Source organism: Balaenoptera borealis (genome assembly GCF_965194805.1).
Source record: "Balaenoptera borealis genome assembly, chromosome: 5".
NCBI lineage: Eukaryota > Metazoa > Chordata > Mammalia > Artiodactyla > Balaenopteridae > Balaenoptera > Balaenoptera borealis.
Window position 1 is genome coordinate 117,542,194 of NC_138862.1, and position 8,107 is coordinate 117,550,300.

The 8,107-nt window shown below is 40.6% G+C and overlaps 1 pseudogene across 1 annotated transcript; it reads right to left on the reverse strand.

Annotated features, from left to right (window-relative positions):
- Positions 1-1,663: 1,663 nt before the first annotated feature.
- On the reverse strand, positions 1,664-4,641 carry LOC309629530 (methionine aminopeptidase 1D, mitochondrial pseudogene; annotated as a pseudogene). The gene has a single exon. The product of its transcript is annotated as a methionine aminopeptidase 1D, mitochondrial pseudogene (transcript).
- Positions 4,642-8,107: the final 3,466 nt, after the last annotated feature.

Consider the following 8,107-nt stretch of genomic DNA (forward strand, 5'->3'; position numbering starts at 1 on the left):
TGAGGGTGTGAAGGGTGTGTGGTGTGGGAGTATGGGGGATGGAAGTCTAGACTCCCTCCTCAGTCTTTGCTGGCATGGGTTGGGCCACAGTTTTTACACAGTGTTTTGCTGGAATACAGCAGTTATTGCCTACAAGTTTTCTGTCTTGCTAAGCTGCCCCTTTCGTGGTTCCTTGGCTAAGGAGAGTAGGCTTTAGTTGGGCCTTTTGTACTCTGTGTCCATTGGTGCTTCTATGTTGATAGCTTCTCCAGCTTTAAGTCTGGTCCATGTAAAGCAAAAAGAAAACCCATGGAATTCACCAACATATCCAACCTTGAGTCCCAACATCCTTAAATGGTCTGCCTTCTCTCCACCTTTTGGGTCTTTTGATGTTTGCATGTAAGTATGTATGTGTTTAAAACTGAGCTATAATTGACATATAATATATTAATTTCAGGTGTACAACATAATGATTCCATATTTGGATATATTGTGAAAGGATCACCACGATCAGTCAAGTTAACATGCATCACCACACACAGTGACAAAAGAATTTTTTTCTTGTGATGAGGATTTTTAAGATCTACTCTCTAACCAACTTGCAAATATGCAATACAGTATTATTAACTATATTCACTATGCGGTACATCACACTGTACAAGTAGACCTCAGCAACCTGTACTTGAACTTCCATGGTGAGAAGCTCTCTGAGAAGCAAGACCAGCTGCTCTGGGATCCCAACATCCTCCCCAAGAGCGAAGGGACTGTACCTGGCGGAGAAGCGGTGATGGCATGAGATGGCCGTGCCTCAGCTCGCGAAGGGAGAAACGGTGAAAAGACAGCAAGCAGGCGCCGTATGAACTGGTGAGCTGCAATTTCAACGCGGAGAAGGCCGGGTGCGGGCTTCCGAGTGCACCAGAAGCGCTTCCACCCAATCCAGGCCAAGAAGGTGCACAGGCGGTTGGTGGGAGCGAGTGGGGAGTACTACTCCCCGTGGAAGCAGCTGGAGTGCTCAAACTCCTCTGAGCAGATGCGGTTGAGGCGGAGGAAGCACGGACGGCCTTCCGGGAACCACAGCCGCAAAACAGCTCCTCGCCGCTCTGCTGCCGCGGCTGGCAACCCGGAACAGCAACCCCTGACACGCATGCGCACAGTGCACAGAGCGAGGCAGCGCGAGCGGCGGTCTGGGTGGGCCTCCGAAAGCTCCGACGGCCTTGCGTCTTTGTCCCTGTCAGTTCCGGCAGCTGGACGTGCCGAGATGTGTCCCTGCCCCAGGGGCCCCCAGCCCTGGCCGACCCGGCCGCAGCCGCTCTGGAGCCTGGCGTCAGCCAGAGACCGGCAGTGGGTTGGCCCTGCTCGGACCCTCCTGGAGAGCTGTCCCTCATCTCCAACCACTTGGATACGCACTGAGGGCCCGAGGAGGCTGTGCCCAGCACAGGTAACCTTGTCCGTCCTTGAGTTTGGAGTCATTGGCGTTGAGGACGTGAACCCCTTCCTGGCTGCTGACGCAGCGTGCTTGGCCCCTGGGCTGCGCTCAGAGAGGCCCTGTTAGGCTGAAACTGATGACCTGTTGATCCCTGGCCACAGGCGGGCGTGTGTGGCCAAACTGGAGATGGGGCTGCCGCGGGGCCTTGCCTCTTCGCGACCCTACCCCTCCTTGTGGTCTTCTCTGCGTTAGCATACTTCAAGGACTGGGGTGAGAGGTGGCCCCGCCATGGGCCCTGCCCCTCCCTGCAGGCACCACCGCCCTGCGCCAGGCTGCCGCCCCCTCCGTGGGCCCCATCTGGCAGCTGGATACCCACCGGGTACCCGGCAGCCAGCAGAGGCCAAGGAAAGGCGACCTTGCCCAGCATCCCACAAAATGGGGACACACTTGCAAACCAGTCTGACGAGTTACGTGGTCGATTGTGTTTCCAGTGACAGAGAAGGGAATCCCGCTCTGCCCGCTTCAGTTGCTTCATCTCTACACCTCCTGGCAACCTCCACTAACTTTTCACCACATTCATCCACACTGACCACCGAAAACGTTTCAGAGGTGGCTCCGCAGTAGCCATCGTGATAGAGTGTGACTTCAAAGTTGATAATATCTCCAGTCCTGGAGAGGTCGACAGTCAGCAATACCATGACATAGCACATTGTTTACAGAGGTGCAAACAGGTTTTGGAAAACCTCCTTAGCCTAGAGGTAAGGGATAAGCATCATGACTGATGACTGCCCTGGTGAACAAGAGCATCTCTCTCTTCAGTTGTCATGTCAACCTTTAAACTCTTCCCGGCCAGCTGAGGAGCCTGACAAAGCCCTTGAATCTGATCTTTATGCTTAACTTCTTTGCTGTCTCCACAGTCAGGTACAATGCCTGTCATCACATAGTCTAGCTTCCTTATGTGCTTAGGGACTGGATGAGCTGAAGAAACTGCATCCTGCAAAACTACACTGTGTGAAATATCTCTTTGTCTCCAGAAAAAGAAATTTCTTCGTTACTGACTGCTTGTGTAAGTAGATATGATTGAGCAGTGAAGAGAAGATTCTATGCCAGCCTCTGCGGGATAAGCAGGTGGACGCCATTGGGTGCTGCCATATTGGCAGTGGTCACCAATACACCAGACATATTCAGGAGGGGGGAGTGGATGAAATGGGTGAAGGGGTCAAAAGGTACAAACTTCTAGTTACAAAATAAATGACACGGGGATGTAATATACAGCATGATGTTAGTCTTATATTTATATATTATATCCTGTGTTTGTAGTTATACTTAGAGGGAAGATTTGGTAAAAATACATCTATCTTCCTGGAAGTGGAAGCTGCTTTTCTTTTTATATAGATTGTTTTTATCTCTACTTATTTAGATTTTATTTTACTTATTTTTAACTTTATGGAGAGAGTCTCATGCTGAACCTACTCTTTAGGGATTTTTTTTTATGTTAATATCACATTGTTAGGAGTCATCCATAAGGCAGCACGTTCCCGTGTAGCTTATTCGATCTGACTGCTGTGTATATATACTGTGGTTTATTCATCCAGTCACCTGTGGATGGATATTTGTGATGTTCCCAGGTTTTTACTCATGTGAATAAGCTGGTGTGAACAGTCATTTACATGCATCGTGTCTTCCATGTGCTAGAGTTTCTCTTGAAATATACCTAGGAGTGGATTGCTAGGCTACAGATTATGTAAATCTTAAACTATAGAAGATAATGCTAAATTATTTTTTAAAGTGGCTGCACTAATTTATGTTACTACTAGTAATGTGTTAGAGATACTACAGATCCTTACTGAGCAGCAGCCTGAAAACTTGCCCCAGGCAGTAAGCTGGGGTAATTATGGGGCTCCCCTCAAATTTTCCCTTCTCAGGCATCACTCACTGTCTGTTGTTGCCTAATGACCAATATGTAAAAGTTACTGTTCTATATTTTTGGATTGTTTTTTTTTTGGTTGTTTTTGGCAGTTGAGTCAATCTGGTCCCAGATTCACCATCTTGTTTGGAAGTAGAAGTCTTTTAAAACCATTTTAGCCCCTACTTTTTCTGTAGTAATTGTCTCAGTTTTTATTTATAAAGTCATTTGTGTTGTCTCTCTACTTGATTAATTTTGCTAAAGTTTTATTTTGTTAGTTTTTCCAAATAGCCATTTTTTTCTGTTAGTCTTCTCTATTTTATGTTTTCTTTTATCCCTTATCTTGTGTTTTCTTTAGTTTTTATCGTGTTATTTTTCTAACCTCTTAATTTTGGCAATTAATTTGTTAATTTTGGGGCTTTCATTTTTTTCCCTTAATATTCATGTTTAAGGCTATAAATTTCCCTCAAATCACTGCTTTTGTTGTGTCACATGAATTTTGATATATAGTTTGAAAACCTTTAAATCAGTTCTAGATATTTTAAAATTCTCATTATGACCTCATTGTAACTGATGAGTTATTTATCAGGGTTTAAAATAGAATTTCAAATAAGTGGGGATCAAGAATTTATATTTGTTTTATTAATGTCTAACTTAGTTGCATACTTATTTTTATAAATTATTGAGGCTTTTTTATGACCTAATTCATGGTAAATTTCATTAGTAGTCATATATACTTGAGAACAATATTTTGATTGTAATTGTTGGATGCAGAATTCAATGTATGTTCATTAACTTAAGTTTCTTAGTTCTGTCCTTCAGATCTTGTATATCTTTGCTGATTTTTTTAAAATTAATTTTTATGTTTTTAAATTAATTTTTATTTTTTGGCTGTGTTGGGTCTTCATTGCTGCATGTGGGCTTTCTCTAGTTGTGGCTAGCAGGGGCTACTCTTTGTTGCAGCGCGCAGGCTTTTCACTGTGGTGGCTTCTCTTGTTGCGGAGCACGGGCTCTAGGCATGCAGGCTTCAGTAGTTGTGGCATGTGGGCTCAGTGGTTGTGGCTCGCGGGCTCCAGAGCACAGGCTCAGCAGTTGTAGCACATGGGCTTAGTTACTCCGTGGCATGTGGGATCTTCCTGGACCAGGGATCGAACCTGTGTCCCCTGCATTGGCAGGCGGATTCTTAACCACTGCACCACCAGGGAAGTCCCTGCTGATTCTTTTTTGTCTATTTGACTTCTCAAGAATTGAGAGAGGTGTGCTGAAATCTCTCACTATGATGGTGGATTTATTACTCTGTCCCTGCAGTTCCAATAAAATTAACTTCATATGCTTTAAGGCAATTTTTTTTTTAGAAATTCACGTTCTTTTATTTATTTATTTATGACTGTGTTGAGTCTTCGTTTCTGTGCGAGGGCTTTCTCTAGTTGCGGCAAGTGGGGACCACTCTTCATCGCGGTGCGTGGGCCTCTCACCATCGCGGCCTCTCTTGTTGCGGAGCACAGGCTCCAGACGTGCAGGCTCAGTAGTTGTGGCTCACGGGCCCAGTCGCTCTGCGGCATGTGGGATCTTCCCAGACCAGGGCTCGAACCCGTGTCCCCTGCATTGGCAGGCAGATTCTCAACCACTGCGCCACCAGGGAAGCCCAAGGCAATTTTATTACTAACTGTGTATTTAAAATTACTTCATCTTTTTGGAGAATTGAATTAAGTAGTAAATTGAATTATCTCTCCCTAATAATACATTTTACTTTAATATTTGTTTTATCTATTATTAGTATAGCTACAGCAACTTTCTTTTAGTTGTATTTACTTCATATTTCATTTTCTATCCTTTACTTTTAACCTTTGTGTTTTCTTATGGTTTAGGTATATCTTTTATAAACAGCATATTTTAGATTTTATAAAATCCAAACTGTGACTTTTATCTTTTAAAGTTTTAGTTCATATTTATTTATGCTAATTGCTAATATACTTGGACCAGTTTTAAATATCTTCACTTATTATTTCTGTTTTTTTCTCCCATTTCTATTTCTTTCCCCCATTTCATTTCCTTCCCTCCTTTAAATTGATAGCAGCTATATCAACTCAAAATGCTGATCTGGGAGTTGTTTGTTACTGATCCACAATGAGGTAGGGACCTCATGCCAGAACTTAAATTAAAGCACTGCTCCCTTCATTGAGAAAGTATGTAAAAATCATATCAGCAGTGTGGGTGGTGATGTGGTTGATGTACACGCTGGTGCAGAATCCTTCTCTTGTCAAGAACTGATAAATTGTTCACAGACCAGCTTGGTGGACTACACTTTGAGAAATACTGTTTAGCACGTTTTCACATCCCTTGTGAGATCCCAACGTTCAACATACTGATAATATCTAAGCTTTTAAATAGGGGTTGTTATGAATATGTTTCTTTTTTTACTTTGATAATAGAGTTCTTTCTTGCCCTCTCTTTAAAATAGCAACCAACTTTTAAGATAACAACCAATATATTGGGTCTCTTTTATTCATGTGTCATAGCATCTCTTGTATTTGTTTGTTCTCTTATTTAAGAATATCCCCAGCCTATTTTCAACATGGATCTTCGCATGGCAAACCTTCTGAGGCCTTATTTGCCTGACAGTATGTTTATCAAGCCTTTACATTTGACTGATATTAGGCTGGATATAAAATTCTAATTTCTAAATTCTTTTCCTTCAATATTTTGCAAATTGTACTCCTATAGTCTTTTTGCAGTCAGTGTTGCTTTTCTTATTCCTTTGATGTGGATATGCTTTTTCTTTTTGTTAGCTTTTAGAATTTTCTCTTTATCTTTCTTATTCTTAAATTTTAGTATAATGTGTAGATTTTTCTTTCTTCTCTTTGGTACTCTATAGGTTTTTTCAGTCTTAGTCCTGTTATCTTTTTAAAAATCTGGGATGTTTATCTACATTATTTCTTCAAATATTTACTCCTCTTTTAAAATTTTCTTTTCTTTCTGTGATTTACATTATTTGGATTTTAGCACTTCTGTTTCTATTCTTTCTACCTATTGACTTTTCTTTTATATTTCTCATTTCTTTGCCTTTTCTTTCTTTTCTCAGAAAATTGTCCTTTTTAAAATGTATCTTACCTTTCTGTTCTTTGTTTCAACTATTATAATCTTATCTTTAAAGTATCTGCTTTACTCTTTTTAATGTATTTTTTCTTTTATCATATTGATACATTCTTCCCTTTTTAAAAATATATTTCATCAAGGTGATTTAAAATTATTAGTTTAAATATTTTGCTTCTGATGGCATCTAAAATACAGATCGTTGTACTCCTCAAATATCTTATCCTCTTGGTTTGTGGGCTTGTTTTTCCTGGAGGTATGTTTGACTCTGTCAAGCCGTACATATATGGGAAGGCCAGACCCCCGTCTCTGTCACTACAACCAGCTCAGGGGGTGAAAGTGGGGTGTATGCACGAGTCCTAGTGTGGAGAGGTCCAGGCGGTGAGGTCCAGTCACTCCTCACTCTAAAAAAAGAAAGCAGGGCTTTGCTTGCCCCTCAGCTTTAGAGATCTTCCTTAAACATAACAACTTTAAGGAGATCTTCCTTAAACATAACAACTTCCAGAAGTCATTACCTTGTTTTTCTACACCATAACACAGTGGCTTCTGCCATTGATTTTCTTTTTTTTTTTGAGATCACTTAGACCAAGTCTGAGTTGCTGTAGGTGTGGGGTATTCTTTGTCCCAACAGTACCTTTTTTTTTTTTTTTTTTGGTTTTGTTTTGTTTTGACTATGTGCCAAGCATTGCATTAAGTGCTTTATTTTTTTTTCAACTTTTTATTTTATATTGGAGTATAGCAGATTAACAATGTTGTGATAGTTTCAGGTGCACAGCAAAGTGACTCAGCCATACATATACATGTATCCTTTCTCCCCCAAACTCCCCTCCCATTTAGGCTGCCACATAACATTGAGCAGAGTTCCCTGTGCTATACATTAGGTCCTTGTTGGTTATCCATTTTAAATATAGCAGTGTGTACATGTCAGTCCCAAACTCCCTAACTATCCCATCCCCCTATCCTTCCCCCTGGTAACCATAAGTTCATTTGCTAAGTCCAACAGTACCTTTTCTACTTTATACTGGACTGCCTCTTGGGCAGGTTGAAGCCACTCTTTCTTTCTTATAGTAATTCAGAACAACCTTCTGTCTTTATTTCAAGGATTTCTCATATCTTTCTTGGTGTCTTTGGTTGATCTTGGGTGTGAGAGCCAATAATAGTGCCTGTTCACCTTCCTAGTAGGATCTGGAAATGGATCCACCACCCTTTGCTACTGTTTTTAGAGACTAAGATTTTTTTTTTCAGCACAAATTAACATATAGTTTTGTCTCATGGTTTTATTTTTACAGAGTGTTTAGCATGTAAATATAAATGTAGAATATAAAATACTATACTGAAGCTCTTTGTGTTCCATTTCCAATCTTTAGCCATACACAATCACATTTTTTTATGCTGCAAGTTTTTTTCACCTTATTTTTTTGAGTATACTTCTTTTGGTTTGTTCTTTTTGTTTATTTTAATGGTTCTAGTGTTTATTCTTAATACATTGCATAATATTCTAAAAAATTACATACTAAAATTTATTAAAGCTCTCTTATGTTTAGGTTATTTTTACTTCTCACTACTAGAGATGATTATAACATCTTTAAAAATATATCTTTTTCTTTTGATTTATTGGTTTAGATTTATTTTAAGAATGAGGTTACAAGGTCCATGGATGTAAAAACTTTATGGCTCTTGATAAGTATTGCCAAATTGCCCTT